The sequence below is a fragment of the Cavia porcellus genome, unplaced genomic scaffold, assembly GCF_034190915.1.
Source record: "Cavia porcellus strain 051 isolate PalLab524CR breed Dunkin Hartley unplaced genomic scaffold, mCavPor4.1 scaffold_1, whole genome shotgun sequence".
Lineage (NCBI taxonomy): Eukaryota > Metazoa > Chordata > Mammalia > Rodentia > Caviidae > Cavia > Cavia porcellus.
Genome location: NW_026947484.1, coordinates 85,423,956 through 85,449,951, shown reverse-complemented (window position 1 = coordinate 85,449,951; position 25,996 = coordinate 85,423,956). Strand labels below are relative to the sequence as shown.

Here is a 25,996-nt window from a genome sequence, read left to right as displayed (position 1 = left end):
TTTTCCTGCTGTTTGTTCCTTGCTGTTCTGCTCTGTTTCATTGCTGGCCCTGCATGAGTTCTTTCTGTTGTTGTTCTGAGAGTTATAGTCACTTTTATCTCTAACTTTCAGCACTGTTTCTAGGGCTGCTTTGATGGTCATGAGTTTCTTCAGTTGTTCTTTGTTATGGAGATATCTTATTTCTCCATTAATTTTGAAAGATAGTTTTGTAGGTTAGATCAATCTAGGTTGGAATTTGTTTTCTTTCAGAAATTGAAATACTTCACTCCAAACTCTTCTTGATATGAGGGTTTGTGTTGAGAAGTTATCCATGATTCCAAAGGGCTTTGCTTTATATATGATCTGTTTCTTTTCTTTGACTGCTTTTAGTATTCTTGTTTTATGCTGAATTTCTGGGATTTTAATTATTATATGGCTGTATAAATATTTATTTTGGTTATAGCTAATTGGGCTTCTCTATGCCACACTCACCTATGTATGATATTCTGTTACCTTGCTTGGGAAATGTTCTGCTATCATTGCTGCAAATAGAGTTTATGTAACTTTTGTTAACTCATATTTTTTTCATCAACACATATCAGTCTTAATTTTTTTTTCTTTAAATAAGCTTGGAGCTGTTTAATGGCTATTTTTGGTCCTTTATTTTTAAGAGAGCTTTCCTTTCATCATGCTAGCCATGATCCTGTCTTCAAGGTCTGAAAGTCTTCAATTTCTTTCAAGCAGTTATGCCAGCTTTCAGTGGGATTTTTAATTTCCTAGATCTCTCCTTGAATGTATGCCATGTATTCTATTTCTTTCTTATATTTTTATTCAAGTTATCCATCATTTTCCTATGCTCCTATAGTTTTTTTAATCTATGTTTTTCTAGCTATGATGAGAATTACATCATTAAGTTTCCATTTCTTTTTTACTTGATAGATTATTTCTGTTCGATTTCCTCTACAGCCCCATGAATTCGTTTCTATACCTCAGCTGCTATCTTTTCAGATATTTCACATGTGTCTTTCAAAATCTTCTATATCACTGTCTCCTGTACTTGTGCAAGATGGTCTGGAGGTCTGAGATTGCATTTTGCCTTTTTGTCATGCCATTTTCACCTCATTACATATTTCAATCTTTTCAATCTTGTTAGTCTCACGTATCCATCATGTGCCTCTTAGTCAGAGTCCTACTGTATGGCTGACATTCATCTAGTTTCCAGGTCTCACCGTATAGGGGAGGATCCAATCACATGAATTCCTCCTGTGGAGCCAGTTGTGTGAGTACTGAGTTCTTCTTACACAGACTCACCTAGGAGTATGAATGGGAACCAACCCTTTGCTAGTAGTGTTTCTGCTTCACACTTTTCCAGGGTGCCAGACCCTTCCGTCCATGGTGTGTACTCCAGCTGGGGATGTGCATGTCTCTAGGTGTCTCACAGGCCAACGTGGGGTCCTCGAGGTAGAGGGAGGTTTCACTAGTGCTCTCCTCTTGTTCTTTAAAATTGCAGTTTACCTTTCACAATTAATAACTATCTCATAGAGTTTTTTGACACTGAATAACCTGAGCTTACCCTATGATTTTATATTCCATTGATAACATACAATCTTCCCTGTTTTCTTTTAATGTGTGTTGTTTGGCATTTTATTAAAGAATTAGGCATTCTATATCAAAGAATTTTTTGTTTGTTTGTTTTTCCTTTTTATCGGTACCGGGGATTGAACTAATGACTGCCTGCTTGCAAGGCAGGCACTTACGCCACTGAGCTAAATCCCCAGCCCCGAATTGTTCTTTTTTATCTATCTCCTTCTACATAGATAAATGCATTTATTATAATATCATAGTTGTTACCCATTATTTTAAATTAATCAATATAAATAAAAGTGTTTATAAGAAATATCAATATTATTACTCTTTTAAAAATCAAACATTTCTACTATTTCTTAGATTATTAAAAGTAATGTTTATAAAGTATACATCTACAAACCATACAAAATTGTATACATATTTTGAGATAAAATCATGTTAAGCCTGTATCAAGTAGCTATGCTTAATGTGCTAGTCACCATATTCTGGGTTTCTGAGGAACAATGTTAAGAAGGCGATGGTAGGGAGCCTGGCACCCACTTAGGAAAGGTAGAGTCAAGTAGATCATGAAGTAGAGATCGGGCAGTATCAGCTAACTGATAGCAAGGAAGGAATATGAGACATACTATGTTTGAATTTCTAATAGCAGGACATCTAAATTTTCACTTTAAATAAGCCTGAAATGAAATGTTTCAAAAGAATATTGTAGCATATTATACAACAAAATGTTTTCCATTCTTAAACTTCACCAGAGAAGAAATACATTTCGTAAGATTCTATGAAAATGTTGGCAGTTGGTGGCCTCTCCAGAATTGTAGTATTTTCTTCCTCCTAATCTTCTGCTTTCTTTGCCCTGTTTTTCACTCTTTGTGCTTTTATACTTGTTCTAATAATGTAAATGAGGTACTAGCACTGTTTCAAGCACTTTGGTGTACAAAATGTAAGTCTTATTATGACTGTGCTGTTAAAATTCAGGCTAGGATTAAGATCTTCAATATCCATATAAAACCCAATTGCCTTTATATTTTTATTACATTCTAAGTACCCTTGGAGCTCAGTTGTCAGTTGACTGCGATTTCATTTTATACCATTCCTAAAGGGCTGCATTTTAAGAGACATGGATAATCTGAGTGTTATTTCCATATAGACAAACTGACTTGGTGCTACTGTAGAAGCTTTTTTCAGTTACTGCTTAAATATTTATCTAGTGTATTAAGCATGAGTATAAAGTGCAAGGCAGCAGTTGTCAGTGCCCACCTTTTTATTGCTGACAAATTCAATTAGAAGCCTTCTTAGAAAAACCAATGAAAAAGTAGGTAACTCTGAAAAGATCAATTCTGAATTATTGTTATTTTCCAAGCCATCAGGTCTATAAAACCCAGTGGACACTGTGAGCTGCAAAACTAAATTACAGAAAAGCAGCCAAGTAGGTGGCGAGGGTTTCATACATGTAAAACACCTGCCTACAGAAATTACTCCAGTTTGATTATCCACAGTAGAACTACTCTAGTAAATGTTGTTTCCATTACCATTTACAAACCCCATGTCTCAAAAGCATTTTAGTTACTCAATCCAGAGCAACCAATGAGCCAAAGTACTAACTGAAGCACTTTTTAAGTGCCCCATAAAGTGAGGTAGCAATTTTCTTTAATTAGACAGAGGAAAGAAGCACAAATAAATTAAAAAAAAAAAAAAAAAAAACTGTAGCTTGATCACGTCATATTGTATTTTGTTGCAGTAGAATTTGGATGCCATATTTTTAGGAGATAAGTATGTATCAGATACTAGCATGAATAGAAGATTATAGTGTATACTGCATATATATTCTAAATAGAAGTTTTCTCTCCATGTATCCATGTTTAATATCTCACTTTTTTATCTGTAAAGTGAGTTTTCTTATGCATTCATAACTAAGTTAGCCTGTGCCCTTTTTTATTTAAGTAAAATATATGGAAACTGTGGATAAGGTATACTTTTCTAATTCAATATATTTTTCCAAAGTAAATACATTTATCATGCTCTTAAGTCTTTTAAAATACATTCATAACTCTCAAATGCAGTATACTTACACAAAGCTTTGTGATCAATGGACTTTATGTATGCAATTAACTCTGCATAATAAAGTGTGAAAAGTGATGAAAAACATTTCTTGAAAGAAAATGGAAAGCTGGAAAGAATATAAACCCTACAGTGATAAAGGTTAAGTTAAAATTTCAGTTCTGACAAATTGCTTAACCTCTCTGAATTGTTTCCTCATGAATGCAGTGAAAATATTACTTTCCTACTTGAAAGAACATTTCATCATGATAAAAAAAGATCACTCCATTATGTAAATATAGAAATTATAAAGGATTTCACCTAACCAGAGAGTCAAATGCATTAAGCAAAACTCATACATTTAAATAAACAAAATAGTCTTCTAACAATAACACTTAAATATGTTTTTATAGCTTGTGTCTCAGTGTTCCAACAAAATCTCAGGAGGTCACAGGTAGGGCTTTTCAGAAGTGGCTGGACCTAGAGTTTATGATGCTAAAATTAAGTATGTGATGCTGGGACCAAGAGTGCATGATTACTGTATTATTCCACTGATTGGTTTGGCATAGATCTGGACTTGGATAATGGAAAGACCCCTGTTGGGTGTGAGCACTACCCTCCCTGAGGGCATTCAACCCTGAGAGAAGGAATACAAAGGACAGGAAAAAGGGCTGCTCTTTTGTTTGGTATTTCTTCACCCATTTGCTTCAGTCCTTCCTTTCTCCTAGGTGACTCCCCTGGCATTCTACCATGCCTCAGGGCCAGCCAACAATGAACTGAAACCTTTGCAAACTGAACTAAAAAAAAAATCTTTCTTCCCTTAACTTGGGAAGATGGTTAGTGTGTCTCAGTGATGAGAAAAGTAACCAAGAGAAAGGCTGATATGACATTGTCAATAAATGAAAAATTAGCAAAGACGTAGTATATCAAATGACAAACCAACTTGACTTAAAAATACCTATAGAAAAACTCCATCTAAGAATGATAGAAATGGGACAGATAGTTCCTATCGATAGAATATGTCACTTAAATATCAATAGATAGTCTCTATTGATATGGAATATGACCCATATAAAAGGATTTTACAAGATAAATTGTGGAAACAAATTAGCTTTTAAGCAGTAATTTATAATTAGCCAAAGTAACAGCCATGTTAGAAAATTCCTAAGATGCATTATTTCTTCAAGAAGAATTCCTAATTCAATATCAAAGTACTGCAGAATCTTGAAGTGTAATGAAGAATTTATTAAAAAAAAATAATGTTGGAAAATTATTAAATCTTACCTATTTTTTATCTTTTACCTCCAATAATGTCTTGCAGAGTGTCTCAGTGGGTGGTAGACACTCAGTAATTGTGTCATTTTGATTGATATAAGGGAATACATTTTATTGCCTTCATGACTGAATTGCTGTGTAGCTTTTACAATTGAATCCGATCTTATAATTTTTCCTGTTTGCAACTTCAGGTTAATTCTGGAAAAGCTGATGTAGGAAAATGTATTCACTCAGAAGTTCTGAGAACCTGGAGCATGATTTTACATTAAAAAATAAAATAATGTATGGTTAGAATTTTTCTCTTCCTTCCTTCCTTCCTTCCTTCCTTCATTCCTTCCTTCCTTCCTTCCTTTTTTCCTTTGTCTTTTCTTCTTTCATTTGCTCTTTCTCTTCTTCTTTTCACTCTCTCTTTTGATTCCGTTCAACCCCCCCTCTCCTATTACACAGAAGTATATAATTTCTGTTTTCAGGGTTTACCTAAGCGGGGGAGTGGCAAATCACTGCACGATTTTGCAGTGTGACCATCAATATCAAATTCAAGTCATAACATGAGATAAAATGTAGAATGGCTAAAAAAATTTAAGAACTACAAAACACATGTAATTTTCAACAGAATGACACATCAGAAAATAATTCTGAAACTAAGTCACCAATGCATCTGTATTAAAAACCAACTAAGTATCTCACTCATGTGTAGTGTGGTCTTTGTAGAGTTCATATGCCTGTTGTAGTAATTACAACAAAATACTTATTTGTAGTGTGCATGTTTTTAAGGTATTGTGTGACACCTTGAAATGATGACAATTTTTCTGCCTTTTCTGTCAATCTATTTCCAAAGCTAAGAGTAAAACTTTCTGAGGTGAATTTCTCTTTGTATTCCTTTGGGTGTTCAAATAGTTGTTTTTGTTTTTTTTTTTTTTGTTTTTTGTTTTTTAAGCCTCTATACAGCCCTTAAAAGGTTGAAATTTATGTCATGTTTACTTTTAACAAATAGAGAATAAAATCAGGATTGATTATTAACGTTTTTAAATATTTTTTACATTTTTAATGAGTTTGATTTTGTTCTTTGATTTCTTTTGACTAGAACCAGTTTTGATTCAGGCACCTGATACCTCTTCCAGGCTCCAACTATGCAGGAGAAATTGTGAAAATAATCAAACCCACAAAACCTCTTTCTTTTGTTTTTTCATCAAACAGTTGCATGAAAATTATTTTAGGTGTGTGGCAACAAGACAGGGTAGAAACAGTATGGACTTTTGATTCATATAACTGAAATTTAGAACATGATTTTGTTCCTTATTTTCTGTGCTTAAAATACTTTAGTTCCCTGACAACAAAATGAAACTAATGGCACAAAATTTTTGAGAATTAAAAAACTAAAACAGTGACCATAATTGTCTAGAAAATCATGAAAATAATGAAATATTAATATATTCCATTTATCTAATCATGAGCTCAAAAATTCTATGAGCCATTTCTAAGTGATAATTTAATCTCACTGTTCATTGATTTAATGTGTTTTCTGAGCTTTATGCCTTCTGCTGAAGCTTGTTTTGGAAATACATATTCTATGAGAAACTACCTAAATACATCCAAATAAAAATGCAAGAAGTTTGACCTTTGAAAATATTTCTGTTCAGAATATACTGGGTTTTTTCTTTTTTGTATAGTTAATATTTGCCCCAAATATTATATATCATAGTGTTCTTATAGTAGGTCTAAAACCTCAATATTGAGGAAATATTATATGCTGGTAACAGTGTTAAGTTTGAGAGATGAAAGGTGAATAAAAATCAACATTTTGCCTGCATTTAAATAAATGTAAAATCTTTTTAGACAAGAAGAATACTAATATTTTTAAAAATAATTTTTAGAAATCATCATACACTATAAAATGATTACAACTGTTATATTGCTCAAAGAATGACTGGAAAACATGGTTTTACACATCTGATTCCACATCTTCTTTTCCAGAAATATTATATCTTCTCATCTGAATCTTTTCTTCTCATTTTTAAAGTATTTTTCTTCATCTTCTGATTATAGGTTTGTCTCCATTTACTCACATGCAGGATTATTCATTTAATCTTAAAACAGATATTTTTATATTTCTTTCAAATTATTTCAAAAATTCCATTTTTAAATCTCTTGCAATATTTAAGATCTTTGAACAAATAAAGAAATATCTTCAGAATACTCTGGTAAGCCAAATATCTATATATATCTATCTATATATATGGAATATATAATAGCCTATATATATATATATAGATAGATAGATATAGATATAGATATAGATATAGATATAGATAGATAGATAGATATAGATATAGATATAGATATAGATATAGATATAGATATAGATATATATACTCCCTATCTACCTAAGCTACATTTCAATATAAATATTTATATTTGAAAATGAATAATCTCGTGTGATTAAAAAGTTGACAATAGAAGCAAATGAATTTTGGTAACATGTATTGGTCAAAACACTTACTGTTGACCAACACAGCAAGGTTACTTCATGAATATTTATTCCTGATGTCTATATGTCCTTACCGCCAACTTGAAATATTGAGTATTGCTTACATAAAATTAGACTTTATAAATTGATTTGTAGAAAATATGAAGTACTTCCATGAACCCAATGTAGTTTATTAATAGAAAAAATTTTAAAAGGCCCCAGGAATCTCTGACATTCCTGTCAGACTCATAATGATTGTTGCAATGCCTGTGTCATTTCCCTTTCAAAGCAGCAAGGTGACAAATATCTAAAGTAGCCTTGCTCTGGCATTTTGTCAGTAGTGAAGGCATTGTGTGTTGATGCCAGTCTATTCTTCATCAAGCTTATGCTTCGATTTACTAAATAAGGCAAACAAATCAATGAAAACTCATTTAAGAAATCTATACATTAGATTCCTAGAAGTAAAATTAAATAATGAGATTTTTGTTTGTTTCAAAGGCAGAGAAATACCAGAGCTTTTGATATCTTTTTAGGGTAAAACCTTTGTGACTGAACTATCAATGAAAAAATTGGATACTAGTTAAGTAAATGTAATCCCACCAACCAATGTTTCACAGTTAGATACTTTTCTAATGACACGAGCTTCAACTTTTAGTAGGTGAAATAAAAGTTAACAGCTTGAAACATTATCAACAGTCTACTAAAACTTCCAAACTAAGAAAAGTGACTTAATATGTAGGATTGTTTTCTTCTACAAGTACAAGTAATAGCCTTTTTTGGTTATTACACCTTGGTAGAGAGATTACAGAGAGTGAATTTTTTCTAAAGGTAATTAGTTATGATTCACTCATTTACTATTTCAAAAAAAATTGTAGAGTGTGCAAAATTCACAGTGTATTCCATATCGTAACTCAGGAAATGGTTTGGTATTTGTTTCTTGTCTCTGATTACTTTAGGATATCATATCCTTGATGAATCTATAGACAATTTAAGTAGAATCTAACATTTTAAGTAGAACAACTAGTACATTGGCTTGAATACAGTGACATATGGTAATTCTAGTATATTAAAGCAGTTAGTAATATTACATTACTTTAATTTTAATACAGAAGTGTTATAGAGTTCTCTGTGGCTGTTTAGATCTGGAAGATCTAAGCAAGAATCTCCTCTAAAGCTTCACTTTTTTTACTTCATTATTTTGCCAAGTTTTGTGTTAAAAAAGTGTTTTAAAATGAACATTTTTCATATATATAATGATCATTTATGCTTCTTTTAGAAAATGTCAACTTATGCTAGTGTTTATTTTATTTATTTATTTTAACTACTTGTGTAGTTTAGGCTGGTCTTAAACTCACTATGTAGCCCAGACAGGTCTTGAACACACAATCCTCCTGTTTTAGCTTTCTGTATGCTGGGGTTACATGTGTGCACCACCATGCCTGGCACTGTTCTCCAGTTTAATTGAGATGTTTTGGTTTGGCTGTTAAATTAATTGAGTTTCTTATATATCCTTGATATTAACCTCAGTCAAATGTATAGTTTAAAAATATTTTCTTCCATACTGTACATTGTCTTTTTAACTCGATATTGTTTCCTATACTGTGAAAAAGCTTTCTAAACCGATATAATTCCATTTGTCTAATTTCGATTTTGTTTCCTCCTACTTTAGAGTCTTGTGCAAAAACTATGTCAATACTCTTAAGCCTTTTGTCTTTTTCTTCTAGTGACTTTAGAGTTTCAATTCTCCATACATGCCTTTAATCTACTTTGAGTTGACTTTTGTGACTTAGGAGTTATGAGTCACTACATTATTATGCATGTTTTCTACTACTTATGAAAAAGACTTTTATTTGTCAAGTTCATTGTGTTAGCCCTTTTGTAAAAAAGTTATTTGTCTTTAGATGAGTATGTTTACTTCTAGGATTGGTATCCTGTTCCATTGGTCTGTATATCCTCATAAAATAATAAAATGTTTTAAATACTATAGAATTGTAGTATAGTTTGAAGTCAGGGTAATAACTAATGTTTATGGTTAATTATTATTATTAGTATTATGTGAGGTAAATTTATTCATATTCTTGTTATCTAGATTTAGTAGTATATTTATTTGCTAAATTAATTATATGCAAGAAGTCAATACCTGTTGTAGTCAGGGGTTGTACACAGAGAACAATTCAGATCAGACATGGAGTTTATAATATTTTTATAATGGTCACTGAAAGTTAACACAGGAGAATGCAGGAAATCTATCCGCAACACCAAAGCCACAGATTATTTAGTCAAGAATCTAAACCCCACAGTAATGTCTTACATGAGTCCAGGTAAAAACCCAGATCTCAGGACAATGCCTCCACGAGTCCAACTGGAGTTCCAGAGCCCACAAGAAGGACTCACGCCAGTCTCTTTTATGGATCCATGCCGGGAAGACCCAAGGGTCAGCTGTGGAAGCCAGGAAGTCTATGCCCGCAGGTTCTACACTGGAGCCAAGAAGTCATACTCACAACAAAGAGCTGGGCTGTCCTGAAAGGCACCACAGCTGTCCTCAGCGACAAGGAGGCCCCGAGCTCCTCCCCTCCGACAACAATCACAGTTGGGTATGTGCCAGGAAGTAGCATGATGATTCATCCTAGAGACCAGGCAGCACACGTGTTCCCCTCCGGAGCCAGGAAGCAATGCTCGATGTGAAGACCAAAGCTTCTCCAGGAGAACCAACAGCTCAGACAGCAATTCATAGGAGAACCCACAATGCCTCCTTAACACCTCCATGCCTCCTCAAGGCCTCAATCCCACCCAACATCTCTCCACCTACTTATCCTGGCAACCCTCCTCAGGTGGAGCATCTTCTCTCAATGCATGCTGATGTAATCCAGCTGGCATTAAGTTGACCACCAGTTTTCAAACCATAACAATACCAATACTACAATTTTAGTTTCAACCACAGGCATGAGTCTTGTCTTTCTGTTTTTCTAGTCCATTATGTAAAACTACTGAAAGTTAATCTTGTATCACATTAGAAAACCTGCCTTGCCTACATTTTCAGTATTAGGATTTCTTATAAAGGTTTATGAATGTTATATAGATCTGAAAGTATAGGACAATTGTTTTGGGAACTATAGTTTACAATTCCTTATTTGAAATTCTTGGGGTCAGAGTCGTTTGCATTTTGGACTTTTGGAGGACTGGAAATATTTTCATACACAAAATGATAAATCAAGGGAAATGATTCCTCTTAACATTTAAACATGCTGTTCATTTATGTTCATATACATCATATATTTTATATATCTATATATCTATATATCCATATCTGGATCTTCAAGGAGATTGTATAAACTTTTTCAGTGTACCTAAATTTTTCCTTCAGTCCATCATATGAGATCAAGAGTGATCATTTCCATTTCTGGAACTGTATTAGCACAACAAAAAGTTCAGATCTTAGATCACTTCAAGGTTTGGATTTTTCCATTTGGTATTCTCAACAAGTATTGTATTTTCCTTAGACATTGTCTTAGATACATTCCTTTTGTTGGTGAGACAAAATACCTAACACCCAAAGTTAAAAAGGGGAAAGTTTTATTTAGCTCATAGTTCATAGAGGTTTCAGTCCATAATCAATGGCTTCAAGGCAGGATGGCTTCAGAGGAGAAGTTTATGGCAACCAGAAGGTAGCAAAAACAATAAGCAAAGGAGAAAAGACTCTGTCTGTACCTTATATTGTATCCAGGCTACCTGCCTAAGAGTGGGTGCCACTCTCACACTCTTAGTCCTTGCCAGAACTGTGTCAAATCAATCATTGGATTGATTTACAAACCACATACCTTAATCCCAGCAACACAAACTCTAGATTCAGCCATCTTTTAAAAGACCCATGATCACACGAGGCTTTGGGGGATACCTAAACAAACCATAACACACTGTTATTAATATTAGTACTTCTATATAAATTAAAGCAACTAAGTGATGAAAAATAAGACTTGTTATGCTGCAATGCACATATTATGCCAGATAATTTATTTGTAACTAGTTCTGATTCTAGAGAGATTTAAGATTTTAAATTTATTTTAAATGGTAAAAGTATCTAAACTTAATATTTAAACTAAGTATTCCATATACATATATATATATGTATATATATATCACTGTAGATGGCTAAGAAAATCTGTGCTTGTGTCATATTTCTGAGAAAGTGATTTAGATGTGGCAGAGAATGAACCTTATTGAAATGAAACCATATTACCAGAGGCAATTCATGAAATCATATGGTTCATTTCTTTCATGCTATGCAAGTAAGTACCCAACTGTCCAAACAGATGGCCTCTGCCCTACTTAACTGGTCCCCAAGGACGAGTAATTCAGAACATCCCTTGATAACCTCTTCTCATTGTTACAATGACAAAGTTGTTCATTCTTCCTCAGTATTGCTTTTGTTCTTAGTGTGTTCTGTTTACTACATTAAATGTTTTTAGAGATACTATTTTTCATAAATTTTAAAACTCAGTATGGTGGGTTGGTAACTAGTGGTCAACTTAAATACCAGCTGGACTGGATCAGCATGGAGCTGAGTGTGAATGGCAACCTGAAGAAAGTTGCCGGCATAAAAAAGAGACTTAGAAGAGAAGGAAGAGTAACATTGTTGATTATCCGTAGTGGATGTTTTCCTTTGGAGCTGTTGGTTCTTTTGGAGCTGTTGGTTTTCCTGAAGGAGCTTATCTGCTGGCTTCCCTGATATGAACTCAGCTGTTATCGTCAGAGGGTCAGTCTGGGGGACCTTGTTGCTGAGAATGGCTATGGTTCACTTTGGAGAAGCTCTAGTTCTTGAGCATCGCTTCCTGGCCATAGAGAGGAAGGTGTGTGATTTTCAGTTTCTAGGATAAGCTTGTCACGCTGACTTCCTGATATGAACTGAGCTGTTCTGATTTGTCAGACGAGCTCCAGACCTCGCTGTCCCTGGGGATGGCTGCTGCGCTTTTGAGGGGGTAGCCCTGGCTCTTATTTTGAGTATTATTTCTTGGCTCTAGTACAAAGCACTCAACCTACTGACACAGTTCATTCACCCTACCGGCAGAGGCTTTGTAGCTTACAATGTTGACTTTTAGACTTCTCAGTGCAGATCAATGAAATAGACCTCCCCAGGCCTCCAATTGGACTCATGGGAGGCATTCTTTTATGGGTTCCAGGCTTTCAGCTGGAATCATGCAAGTTATTGCTGTGAGTTCCAGGAACTCAGCTGGATTCTCTAGGCCATTAGTGTGTGGGCAGATTTCCTGCACTTTCTTTGTACTTAACTCCTTGGGTGATCATTGTAAAATAATACTGTAAATTACATGGCTTATATTGTCTTGTTCTTACAATCCCTAACTACAACACTCAGTGTACTCTATATTACACTAATCCTTTTCCAATATGATAAAACAGTAACAACAATAAAAAAATAAACTACAGTGTTTCATATACATATTTTAAAAATGTTTGTGGTTCTATGCAGAGATAGGTTCTATGCAAAGATAGGAGACCAATGCCTGATTTGATTTCTGGATCCGATTATTTTTGAACTGTTTGTGTTAAACTCTTTAAGCTTCAATGCTGTCTTTTAAGAGCAGAGACATTAACCTTTTTATTAATGTGCTAGTGAGAAGTGTATGTATTATAAGCGTCTAAATAGTTGCTTATTGGAGGGCTGGTTATCTTACATTACAATGGTGGCTAATATATAAAATCATAATTATACTACTAATGATAAACATTACTATTGAAAATCAATTTAGAAAGTAATTTTTTGTTTTTGTTTTTTGAGACAGGGTCTGGCTCTATAGTTCAGGCTGGCCTTGAACTCACTATGTAGCCCAGGCTGGCCTTAAACTTGTGATGATCCTCTTACCACAGCCTCTGAGTGCTGCAATTACAGGCATGTGCCACACGCCCAGCTAGAAAGTAATTTTGATTATCAAAAAACAACATGAAATATATCAGAATAACCCTGTTCCATTCCTTACATAGCATTATCAACAGGTAGGTTATCAGAAAGTTGTTAGTTAAATCATCTAGATTGTAGCCACATCATGAGGAGAAATGATTTGACATATTTTGGGCAAAATAGAGTGATGCTGGATGAATGGTCAGAAAGACAGACGAATTCCTCCATAATAAGGTAAAAAATAGATATACTTATTGTTTTAATCTAATGACAAGTAAATAAAACAAGATATGGAGACCTAAACTATTGAATTGTTTAAAAGAAAATGTTAATTACATGGTCATATTCTTGAAAGGCATAAAACTGGATAAATGATAAGATATTGAGTTCTAGCCAACAGAAATATGATGGAAATTTGGCTTATCCTAGCACTGGGAAGAACTAGGGATACTTACGGAAAACGAAAATTTTAAGAAAGAGAAATAAGAATGTTTTATATTGTTCAGAGTGGCTAAGTCCTAAGTTAAATTAGTGAAAATGAGTGGTAATAGACTATAAGGAGTAATCACATTGTCAAGGGTTCTGTATCTAATGCTGAATAGTTATTTTTTTCTCAAACTGGCAGAGAAAAATGCAATAAAGGATTAAAATGATTAAATTTGCTATAGCATTTCTCAAATTATTTTTCTCATTTGCATTTTAATACTTATCTTAGAAACTCTGAAGTCTGAAAATCAAACCATCATAAAATTATTAACTGCAATATTTATTATTTTCTTATCTCATTTTTCAAATTCTGGAATTATTATATATTTACAAAAGCATATACTTACATAATTTCAAATATTTTTATGAATAAGAAATTTTGATGTTACTTTTGGAAAGGCAATAAAATTTTCCCAATATTTTGTTTTGATTCCTATTTAAGCATAGTTATCATATTTAAATTTTAGTCCAATTTTTTCCTTTTGTGACTAATACTATGATCAATATGCTTAAAGTTTGTGTTTGTTTCATTTATTTAGATGAGGCTAGAAACTCAAAAAAGAACAAAAATGTGGCCAAAGATTATTTCTATTTTAGGTTATATACGAACCAATAGCTTTCCACAAGGAATAAAATATGAGTATTCCTATCTGCATTTTGAGCAGGGATGATGCACAGTGGTCTGTTTATGCGTCCCTGCCTTAGACAGTTTTATTTCTTAGGTAAAAATACAAAGAATAGAGATGGTACACAATTTTAAATTCTAAACTTTATGAAAGTATCTGAAAAAAAAAGAAGAGATGAAGAAAATTTTGGATACAACTTTGTGTTTGATAAGATGCCCCTTTTTACTGAAAGGGAAACAGGACTTGTCTAAGTAGCAGTTCACAGAAAGTGAGTAGAAACCTGGCCAATAACTTACTTCTGGGTGACAATCTGTATCTTATTTGTTGGTATCCAACAGTAAATGGCCATCATGACCCAGAAATAAAATCTAGCCTCAGAATTATGCTACTAATTTCTCATTTATCCTAAAGTTAAGTGGCTTTATGCTTTAGAAATGCCACAGGCAGCCTGGGCCGCTTCCACTGTGACAGTGGTAGCTGTAATTACACAAAGGCCATGAGAAGAATTTGGGAGTGACTGAATGCACAAGAAATAAATTCAATGAAAAACACTTTCCTTATTTTAGGCCTACCTGTATTTAGTTTTCTTTGTAAGAAAACCATCTCCTTTAAGAAAGTAAAAATTGTCCATGATATGGAGGTATGAAAACTTAGCATCTATGGTTGGCCTTTTTCAACCTAGCTAATAATTTTAAATACAAAACTTGCAAATATTTTCCAGTTTTACAATCCAGTGAAGGAAAGAGGGAATAGTAAATAGTAAATATTTGTCAAATATCTAAACTTTAATTTGACACTTGTCAGTTGTAGAGTTCTATCACTTATTGAAAATGTTATTATAAACAGTTTACTTACTGCAAAGTTGTAGTTTAAGCCACATGGATTTTTATCCAGTTAGTATTTTTATAGTAAAATTCATCGCTATTCTAAAATAGAAGTGTCCTAAAAAACATGTTTAAGTCATGTGAAAGCATGTGTGCACGTGTGTGTGTGTGTGTGTGTGTGTGTGTGTGTGTGTGTGTGTATGTATATGTACTTTAAAATGATAAATGCAGGTAGAGGACATGGCTCAGAGGCATAGTACTTGCTGCCTGGAAAATGCAAGGTGGTGAATTTGATTCCCAGTACAAAAATAAAAACAAAAACAAAAACACACAAATGTATCAGAAAGCTGTGTACACCATAAAGCTATAATATAATTTTTTTGAATTACTTGCAGTTTTAAAAATGTACTGATTATGTTTCTTGTGAGTGATAAGTAATAATCAATTCAATATTTTGATGTTAAAATGAAATGATGTAAATTATCTCAGGACAAATTTGAGTAAGCTTCCCTTCACTGTGAAAATGAGTATCTGAGATCAAATATTTAAAAGGGTTTAATTTGCCTCACAGATTCAGATGTTCCAGCCCACAATTCTTTGCTGCTTTGAGCCTGTGCTGGCACAGTACATCATGGCAGGAGCACCAGGCAGAGAAAGCCTTTGTACCTCATGGTAGATAGAAAGCCAAATCAATAAATAAATAAAATAAAGAAACAGAAAAAGGATAGAGTCTCAGTTTCTTCTTCAAACCTGGGACGGAGGGACCTAACTTCTATGAGGCCCCATCTCTTAAAGGTTTTCTGACTTCCCCAAAATTTCTCAAATACAAATTTCACTTTTCTCTTCTTAATAATGAATGTACTAATGAAATCCAATATTTGTTTGAAATTAATTTAGAATGTTTTATATGAGAGTATATAAGAAATTAAAAGAAACCTTGGCTTATTTTGTTTATTCATCAGACTATTAAGAAAAAAATTTCAAGTCTGAAATTTAAAATCACAGTAGGAAAAATAAGTCTCTATTTTATAGGCTTGTTATGAGGACCAAATTGATGTCATCTATAAAGTACTTAGAATGGCATTCATAAGTTTTATAAAATTATTAGTGCTATAATAATAATGCATTTTAACTTCTGAATATTGTATTTAACTTCTGAATATTAAGCATCTAGATTTGTTATAGCATTAAATTTATAAAAATAAGTCATTAAAGTCTGAGATTCTGTCTTTCATGTATGTTGTGCTGCCTGCACTGTTAGAGCTCCATGATTCTGCCTTCTAGAATGGCATATTATCTTCCTCAGTTAACTACCTCTGAGGTCATATTAAACCTCTTGATTTTTAAAGAATATTTTGAGTATTAGGTATCTTAACTATTATATTATGTCAACTCTAAAAATCAGCTCTTCTTTCTCCAAGGATCAATTGCTATTGTTGATGGTTGCTGTTTTTACTGATTGTTTGCTGAATAAGATGAATGAATTCTGTAAAGTCTATATTCCTTTGCATATGAGCTACTGAAAGTTTTGCTCAGATCTTAGTAGTAAGCTAATGTTTATAAAGAGAGGTCTTTTAATGCTTTGGTCCATGAAGTCTCCCATCCTTTACAGAGGCTCTGTGTTTGCTATGCAGCATGCCTTTAACCCTCACTCAGGCAGTTCATATTTTTGCTTTGCCTTTGCTTCCTGCTTGTATACTGCCTCATTATAGCCAGAACACAAAACTAAAGCCTCCTTAGATTTTACCTAGACATTCATAAAGCCCTGTCCTTGAATGTGAATTGTCAATTTCATGAATATGTTAGATTTTTGAAATCTCTCAGTGCACATCCCTTTCTCTGGCGTTTCGTTTTTATTTTAATTCTTTCTGATAAACCTCTCTTAAACTGGGAGTTTGACTCATGAATTTTGTATCTCAACTTCCTAGTAATAAGATTAACAAATTCCCATTTTATCCTCAGAGACATGTTCTGATCAATTTCTTTAATTCTATATTTATGGGAGTAACTTCCAAACTTTGCAAAGCATTGATACCAATATAAGGCTCTTCAAACATTTCTACGCAATATATTCTAAAAGATACAGTCAGAATAGAAAGACTTATACTTTAAATTACATGTATTCCATGAGTTTCCATGAGTTTCAAAGAAAATAAATGGTAATGTTTGAAAAGGTAACTTTCCTGCTTGACAAGTCAGCGGGAAAGTTAAGTGGAAGTTAAATGGCAAAATATTCTTGTCCAATCAAAAAAAGGAAAAGATAACTTTATATAATTAAAACCTGGAAAAAACAAATAGAATATTTTAGGAGGAGGAAGTAATACACTCCCAGTTAATGGTAATATTCTAGTAGAATCTAATTAAGAGTGATTGAAGAATGGAGGATTAAATGTGCTCTTACAGAGCACTTTAGGACACATAAATGTAGCAATCTAATTTGAGTACAGAAAAGCATAAAATAAAAATCACAAAAACATGTCCAAAGGTTCCCAAAGGAAAACATGACCCACTCAATGTGAGTAAAAGCAGGCGAGTACGGTAAGTACTGAGCTAGAAATTCCAAGGAGCTGCTACTCCACAGAGGGAGAGGAGAATTAAGTTTAGATGCAATTTGTTTCCAAGGGTTCATGCCTATACTTAGTCCTCAGTGTGGTAATGTCAATGGTCGGAATTTCCAGAGACATGGCTTAGTGTGAAGTCTTTAGGTCACTAGGAACATGTCCTCAGAAAGATTATGTAGTTTGAATAGACTTACTGAGTTAGTTTTTGTATAAATAAGTTTTTACAAAAGTCTAAATCTGAGCTCTGCATCACTGTCAGCTTCCTATGAAGATATGGTCTTTCTCCTTCAGAGGCTCCCTCCTGTGATGCCAGGCACCCTGAAGTCCTCTCCAGGCTGAAGCAATATGGTACCTTGTCCTTTTGTCTCCATTCATGTGAAATAAATAAGCTTTTCTTCTTTACAAAGTTCCCTAATCTCAGATATCTCATTAAATTCACACATACCAAACTTATGCACAGGAAAGCACTACTATCTGAACCAAAGTGCAAGTGAAAATCATTTGATAAAAATGACTGGCATCATGATTTTATACAGAATTTGAGGGCACAGAATATTTTTAAGAAATTTGAAAGTGAATATGGGAAATTGAGCAAGGATCTATATATATATATCACTCAGAAAATATTGCCTTTTTATTATTGTACCTTTCTTGAGAAGGCATCAATTATCCATATGAAATAAGCTTGCAATAGCTACATTGCCATATGGGCATGGTAGAACACACCTATAATCTCAGCACCTGGAAGGCTGAGGCAGGAGGATCACTGTTAGTTCAAGGCCAGCCTGCACTATATAATGAAACCTTGTCTCAGAAAACAAAAAAAAAACAAAAACAAACAAACCTGCGTTGCCTTTAAAACGAAAGGTTTTTGCATTCAATTGTTTTTTGTTTCACTATTTACAAAAAATTGGGAGGCAAAACATTTTAGGAAGTCTTATAAACAGTATATTTTAACTGAAGAAAAATAAAATACATCGTGATCTTTTAATATTTTTAGTGGTTTCCAAATTTTTCAATTGGAAAATAAAACTCTAGTTTTAGGTAAAAAATCAAAACAATTTTTCTTCCCTTTAAATTGTGTTGACATAGTTCTGTAAATGAATTAGATGGATTCATACAAACTAACTTTAGTTTACAGAATATAAACCCTAACTGAATAAATTTTTTCACATACAGTAACTTAATTTGATACTTTCTAATATTAGATGTATTAAGGAAATAATACTTCTAAACTACTTGAGAATATAAATATGAGATATAAAAACAAATGCCAAGTACTGTATTAGCATTATATACAAATGTTATTTAGAGAGTTAATTGCCTAAAATTATCTAAGAGTAAATAATAAGTTTTAACCAGAAATAAAACAAAAAAGACAATATATGCTTTGCAATGCTGACATAATATAAAATGACAAATATTTTACAATTAATTGTATGTTTAATTATGAATCTTGATGATTTCTTAAAGATGGCACATGGTTTTTATCAAGTTTCAGTAAACTCCATCAAATTTCATCTATGCTTCATCTTCTTTATTTTTATACTTTTATGGCTTTTTATTCTTTTGTAATACACAATTATACATTTATATTATAATTTACCAAAAGTTTTGTTTTTTAAACACACAACAGAGCTCTTTGCTTGCAGGATGTCAAGTTTAACAGCTAAATTCAACACTTTTTCACTGGGAGATATACCAGTAATACATCATTTCTGCCTTTTAATATGGCTGAGGAGCACATAAGATGTAAATAAATTATTCTAGCAAAGCCAATGAAGTTTAAATATGAAGTATATTGATGTAGTACAGGTCATGTTTTTAAAGAACATAACATAAATGCTATAGTTACATCAAAATAAAATTAATTTTTAAAGATGGAAATAATTAGTAAAAGCAAAAGATATAGAAATATACATTTTTGTTACTGGTCCACAATTGCTTTATTATAAAAATAATATTCATATTACAATTCCAATCAGAGTGATCTTTCATTTAATTATCTCTATCAGTTTCATCTCTATGTTGAAATATGAAATAAATGTGAGTGGACATATAGGATTGCAAATAATTTTTTATATTTTGAGAAAGAATAGCCATTGCCCAGAGTACCTCTTTGGGGGTAGCCATGGGAAGTTACTGGCTTTGGGTTAACAGAAACTCTCAAAGTGGGTCCCATAATCCGGGTAAGGTTTACTTTCATTAAGAGGAGACTGTCCAAGTGTCTGGGAAAGGCACACTGAGAGCAGTGTTCTAACGTAGTTGTCACTGCAGAGAATTCGTGGTCTTTAACTCCACATAATATTTCATTGTCTTAGGTTTCAAGTGGCAATTATTTATTTTCTCCTTATGAAAATAGACTTTTCTCTTTTATGTGCATGAAAGACACTCTTTAATAAAAAAGAAAATTAAAACCCTTTTTTTAAATTGAAAAATATAATTATAACCTTAAATATTTTTGAGAGTCCTGGCAAATGAACCTCTATTAATTCTGGACATGTGGGATAAAAGTGCTTGTTATTAAAAGTCACTAGCATTTTTTTAATGAGAGAAAAGAAAATTAGGGGGCTGGAGATGTGGCTTAGTGGTAGAACACTTGCCCAGTAAGTCCAAGTTCTTGAGTTGAATCTCAAGCACTGCAAAACAAAAACAACAAAAAGCTTAAAATCATTTTACCTCACTAGACAGAAAATTAGAAATATGAATAAATGTAATGGCATTATTAGTCATAGAATTATATCTGTCACTGTATCTCAGACACTTATGTTGTAAACATCCTTAAAATAATCATGCAATGGTAGATGCTATAATATAATCATATTATAGAATAATATAACTTGCTTTCTAGGCAATTTGTTCTGCATATTTAAAGTTCTAGAACTAATCAGTTTAGTAAAAGCCAGGATTCTGAAGGAGAAAATAAAACATTAAAAAAAAAAAAAACAAGGAAAAACTTAAAAATAATCAGATAATATAATTTTTTAAAAATAACAATTCATTATATACAATTATTTTCAAAGCAATTTTGCTTTGTCATAGTGAAGCTCAATAAATAAATGTTTACTTTCCCACAGAATTTAATCATTATGTACATGTAATCAATAAGAGCAATTTACTATGATATAAGAGTAGTGATAAATTTAGCTATAAGGCACCACAGAAGTAATTGTTTAATTTCTAGAAACCTCTTTTAAAAGCAGATGATTACATAAATGCCTAGATACTGAAATCTCTTAGACATGACTATAATGAGCTGCCATTACTGGAACACTGTTGGTTTCACGTTACCCTGGAGCTACCCTGTAGAATTCCATTACCTATTACATTAAATAACATTCCTCCAATGAAAATGTGAAAAATGATTTTTAATAGAGTAGTTATCTTCATCCTTTTAGCAATTGATATACAGAAAAAAAATCACCATATGAGAGATAATTTATTTTTCATGCAACTATGCTACTAAGTTACCAGAGTATTTCAAGATATGTGTGGAATAACAAACCTTAAAGATTAATGAAAGTTGTATAACTGAAGTAGCTACTTTGGGGATTAATTTTTATTAAGAAAAGATAGATTTAAATAGCTTAACATCTAAGCTCTCTTTTATAAACTTACTCATCTGATGTTAATACCCACCTACTAATGGAGTATTTGAAGGTTGTGTTAGGGATTCACTATCTATGCTTGTGATTTCTTTTAATATTCAACCTTCCTAGAGAAAATGTTGTTTGGGATTAAGAGAGTAGAAATCCCCAGAGTTTCAGTCTGATCTCTGCTTGATCATTGATGCACAACTTGTACCGAGTCACAAGCTACAACTTACAGATTTTTCTTTTATTTCTGCCTGTCATCCCTAGCCTCTTTCCTGGCTTACTTTGCCATCTTTCAGAGTGAATTTAGATAAATATAATCCCTGTCAAAGCAGGAGCATCAATTTTAACTACTCTAGTAGTATAGAAAATGATTTTTATGTTGGTAAAGGTAACATGGAAACACAATACAAACATTTTAAGTGAACAGTTCCATGTTGTTAACTATATGCCCATTGCTGAAAAGCACATTTAGTACTTACTCATTCTTAAGACTAAGACTCCATATTATTGCACAATAATTCTAGGCAGGATTTTAATAACAAAGTGGAACTCGTGATTTTCTAAGTGATAAATTTAGGAAACAGATATGGTAAGTCACATGAAAGCTTTTTTCTTAATGCAAATTTTTCCTTATGAATTTATTATAAAAGTACTGGATACTCAATCCAAAAAGTTAGGAAATGTACACATATATATTTGGAAAACAATAAAAACTTCTCAGAGGCCCACTAGAGGTAACATTAGTTAATCATTTAGAGATTATGGTTTGAGCATTTTTGGTGTGTATACATACATAAATTTTATTTACAGCAATGAGATTATGTTAGAATTCTAGTTTTCATTTCCCTAAAATACCATGGGCACCTACTCATACCAAAATTTTTGTTCTATGGTACTATTTTAGTAAATACATCCCACATGCCATTATATGAAAAATCTATAATTTATTGCATTTCCATTTTATGGACATTTACTCTATCTCATTTTATCACCAGTGTATTAGTAGCTGATGTTTTCACCTTATTTTTTCTTTTTCTTTTTGTCTTTTTTGAGACAGGTCTTGCTATATAGTTCAAGCTGTCCTTGAACTCACTTTGTAGCATAGGTTGGTCTCGAACTGTCAAAGGACCCTCCTGCCTCAACCTCCAGAGAACTGGGATTACAGGCATGAACCATCATACCCAGCAATGTTTTCACCTTTTCACATTGGTCAAATTGTTTTCTCTATGTCAATTTTCTGTGTGAGAAGAAATACACAATTTTAAAATATTTGATATTTCATATAATTGCTCTACAAAGTTTTGTACCAAATTATAGTTCTCTGCAACATAAAAGACACAGTGTATTTGTTCTATAGCTTTGGGATACTTTGGAAGGACAGTGGGGCTGCTGCACTCAGGTTTCAAGGACTCTGTAAGGAGCTGGGAAGCCAAGGTTGGCCCTTTGGTTGGCGGGCCACTTCAGCCCCCATGAGTTTCTTTTTTATCCTCAAGGTAACTTTAATATTTCCTCCTTGGCTCTGTAAGCAGGATAATAAAGTGAGTAGAGTGGGAAGCGATGTAGCAGATAACTCTTCAAAGAGCATTGGCCATGCAGAGCCAACCCCAGAAAAGTGAGTTGCACCAGACCGAACCTCTGTGCTTACTGAGTAGATGGTAACCTTGATTAACACCTGGAGACCAGATTCTCCACACTCATTTCACTCTCCAAGGCAAAACCAGTAGGTTTGCTTCAATTCTCATCCTCCTGAAAAGTGCACGTGGCCATTTTGGATTTTTGTTTGTTTCTTTATTTGTTTGTGGTTTTATTTATTTATTTATTTTCTAGTTCTCTTCAAGGCTGCCTTTCGTTTTCCTTTATTTCTTTCTATGTATATTAAATGTCTTACCTTTATGGCATAAAGGGCTGGAGGATCAGAAAGTGATTTTCCCATTCTCATTCTCCCTGATACCTACATTCATTTGTTCATGAAAATAGGAATTCTTGTCTTTTTTGACATTAGTATTCCAGTCTGAACAATGCCTGCCACAGTTAATGTCTTCAATAAATAAGTGTCATTCAGTAATTCAGTAACTTCATATACTCAACAAATGCATCCTTCTTTGGAGAGTACATGAACCCTGTTTCCTTAGATTGCATGTCAGGATGAGGTTCCTTAAGAATGAGTTGGCAAAAGCTTTTTAAAAGTCGAGGATTTCAAGTAAGGCTTCTTGCTTGATGATGTGCAGGTCACATTACATCAGAGCCTGTAGGTTCATGCAGGCATGAGCAGGGTAGTTTCCTTCCAGAAGATGTCTCCAAATACATCACCTTTTCCTAAAATAGCCACCACCTCATCATCCTGGACAGCTTCCAAAGATCCCAGCACTACAAAGCAGAGAGCATCCACACTTTCTCCCGCATGATAAATGAGGTCCCTGGGTGCATATTGAATGATTCATAACTCTACTGCCAAGGCTTGCAGACACCCATCACGGGCCAGTTGAAAAGCAGAATGTACACTAAAAACCTTCTTGTTTGGATGAACACAGATATCTGCTCTCATATCCTTGGGGCAGGTTGAGGGGACCTTCTCTGTGTTAATGCCTTTTGACATGGACCATGTTGAGACAATATAATCCATGACTTACTCATGAAGTTCTTTGGGGAGTTTCAGAAAGTCCCAAATATTATTCAGCATCATGGTATCAGTTGGTGTTGGCATACCTTTGCTGGAAATTGTCGTAACCTTTCCAAAATTAGTTGCATAAAGAAGACAGTCAAACATCATTATGGCCACGGAGAACCTCTTCTCCACCTCTGTGGTAGGAGCTATGTTCCCAAACCCTATGGTTGTAAGGCTTGTCGTGGTAAACTAGAGAGAGGACACATACAGAGATTCCTTGTTGGGTCCTCCTTCCCATATCCCCGTGCTGGAATTTTAACCATATGGAGTCCCAATGCTCAAGGTCATCTGGTACAGGATGGTGCTGGTGACTTCATCGATGACCTTGTAGTCTCCAATGCTATACCATATGCAAGCCAGCCAGCCAGTGGGCAACAAGTCCAAACAACACACCAGGAGTACAAGGACTACTGCTCCATATTCCAGGTAGTGGTCCAGTTTCCTAGCTACATGGCCTTTTAGTAATAGATGTACTACTTTCAAAGAACTGAAGAGACTCCTGATTCCCTCAGCCATATTTTCAAAGACACTGATGATGTTGTAAGGTAAACAAGACACAGATCTATCACAGATAGTTCATCCTTATGAGTTTAGGATCAGAAATGACCTTTCCACCAGACGCCACAAAAGTTGGATGGAAATTTAAAACAATATCAACCAGAAAAACAACATCCACCACACTGTCCAGCACCAACCAGGCTCTATTGTTCTGCTTTGATTTGAAAGAAATGTTGTGAGGAGCCATAATGGCGGTGTAGAATGTAAGACTTTAAATCACCCAGTCCCACGTAGTTTTAAAAGCACAATAGTGTAAAATAATGTGTGGTGGCATCTTTGGTGCTTCTTGTGTACACTGAAGAAGGGTATCCAATCCCAGCTGCAGAGCCTCAGCTAATCGCAGGTGCTTGTGTGCTACTCCTGCATTATCCATTGATGTAAACTGCTATAAAACATGCTGGCTATTTGTCAAAGCTTGTGTCAGTTGGGCAAGTTGTGTCCAAACTTTTGTTGATCATCCTCTGTGGGCTGTTGGAACAACATAATATCCTTGAAAGCATAGGCACAGGACCACCTTTTCCTCCTGTTCATTTCTTACTGGTGCAATTTGCATGTAAACCCAAACAGTGGTTTTTTTTTTTTTTTTTTTTTTTTTTTTTTTTTTTTTTTTTTTGAGAGAGAGTGAAGAACTTCAAAGCAGTTTGACCCTAGTTGTAAGAAGTCTGCCTGACTTTCTCAATAGTCTTCTTGCCAATTAACTTCCCCATACATAAAAGTGCAAGTGCTGCTTTTCTGCATAACATCAGATCAACAATATCCAGATTTTACAAAAGCTGTCATTACTATGAACTACAGACCAGTATAAAATTTGGGCATTTCACAATAACAAACGTGATACACTGAAGCACCTGACGATGCTCTCCAAAAATGTGTTCTGAGGTGTCATCAGCTGCCCCCACTCCCATCCTGGGCAGAGCATAAGAAGAGGAGAAGGTGGATGAGATTGTGCCAAAAGAAGAGAGGGTGCAGTGGTGGCAGATGGTCCCCTGACAGTGTCACCAGCCAACCCAGATGAGCAGCTCTTGGGAGGAGCACCGGGCAGTTCATGGTAATAGTACTCTATGCCACCGCTGACCACAATTCCCCATGACTTTTCACCAAACCAGGTCTCTTCTGGGATCTTCCTCACCAGCCAAATGGATGACGTTTTTCCTGTGAAGGCCATTCTGAATTGAAGTATAACACACTTACTCAGGACGGGCTACCCAGTCACCTGTCTGCATCACAGTGAGGTGACTCAGAAATAAAACAGTTTGTTTTGTGTTTTTGTATGAAATGTTTTAACCTGTTATTTAAACAGGAAAGAATCCACCAAATCCTAGAAAGAGCATTCAGTTAATTTCAAGGAGGAATATGTGAAGGTGTACACGACATACTTGCTTTCTACTCAGAGAAGTTCACGTAGTCTCAATAGGTACACA

At 33.9% G+C, this 25,996-nt stretch overlaps 1 protein-coding gene and 1 pseudogene across 27 annotated transcripts in view; one reads left to right on the top strand and one right to left on the bottom strand.

Annotated features, from left to right (window-relative positions):
* The window catches only part of Ptprd (protein tyrosine phosphatase receptor type D), a 2,079,748-nt gene that overhangs the window by 523,601 nt on the left and 1,530,151 nt on the right, over positions 1-25,996 (top strand). The window lies entirely within an intron of this gene.
* Positions 23,428-25,740, bottom strand: LOC100718320 (potassium voltage-gated channel subfamily H member 5-like; annotated as a pseudogene).